Genomic DNA, 1,204 nt, shown 5'->3' on the forward strand with positions numbered 1-1,204 from the left:
TTTTTCCATTTTCTAGAGTATGCTTGATGCTATTGTAATTACTGATTGTAGTATTTTAGCCAAGGTTATTGTGATCAGTTGTTCATCCTTGCATGCTAATATCAAGATTGTCTGGGAGGCATAAACAATAACATAGTCCAGAACCAAAGAATGGAGTGCTAGGCCCAACAGGCAGCAAATTCTCATCCCCAATAAACAGAAAAGGCAGGATCTTGGAACAGACTCAGAAGCCAAAAGCCAAGGAGTCACGTAGAGCTGAGCCATGGTCTCCAGAGACCTCTCAGTCGCTGAAGCAGAGCTGAGTTTCTGGGAGATCGAGGCAGCCCACCATGAACTGAAAATGCCGAAGCCAATCAATGTCCAGGTCACCATAATGGATGCAGAGCTGGAGTTTGCCAAATACCACTGGAAAGCAGCTTTTTGATCAGGTGGTTAAGACAAACGGCCTCCAGGAAGTGTAGTACTTTGGCCTCCAGTAGGTGGACAACAAAGGATTTCTGACCTGGTTGAAACTTGATAAAAAGGCATCTGCCTAGGAGGTCAGGCAAGAGAACCCCCTCCAGTTCAAGTTCTGGGCCAAGCTCTACCCTGAAGACATGTCTGAGGAGCTCATCCAGGACATCACACAGAAGCTGTTCTTTTGGGTGAAGGAGGGGATCCTTAGTGATGAGATCTACTGGCCCCCTGAGACAGCTGTGCTCCTGGGGTCCTTCACTGTGCAGGCCAAGTTTGGAGACTACAACAAGGAAGTGCACAAGTCAGGGTGCCTCAGCTCTGAGAGGCTGATCCCACAGAGGGTCATGGACAAGCACAAACTCACAAGGGACCAGTGGGAGGAGCGGATGCAAGTGTGGCATGAAGAACACCGCGGGATGCTCAAAGATAACGCTACTCTGGAGTACCTGAAGATTGCTCAGGACCTGGAGATGTATGGAATCAATAATTTCGAGATCACAAACAAGAGAGGAACAGACCTTTGGCTTGGAGTTGATGCCTTGGATTAAATATTTATGAGAAAGATGATAAGTTGACCACAAAATTGGTTTTCCATGGAGTGAAATCAGGAACATCTCTCAAAGACAAAAAGTCTGTCATTAAGCCCACTGATAAGAAAGCACCTGACTTTGTGTTCTACGCCCCATGCCTGAGAACTAACAAGCGGATCCTGAAGCTCTGCACCGGGAACCATGAGCTGTACATGCAC

The 1,204-nt window shown here is 47.2% G+C and overlaps 1 pseudogene; it reads left to right on the forward strand.

The window, feature by feature from the left end:
* Positions 1–340: 340 nt before the first annotated feature.
* On the forward strand, positions 341–1,201 carry LOC104859376 (annotated as a pseudogene).
* The last annotated feature ends 3 nt before the right edge of the window (positions 1,202–1,204 follow it).

This window comes from Fukomys damarensis, unplaced genomic scaffold (genome assembly GCF_012274545.1).
Source record: "Fukomys damarensis isolate Sample0158 unplaced genomic scaffold, DMR_v1.0_HiC HiC_scaffold_353, whole genome shotgun sequence".
NCBI lineage: Eukaryota > Metazoa > Chordata > Mammalia > Rodentia > Bathyergidae > Fukomys > Fukomys damarensis.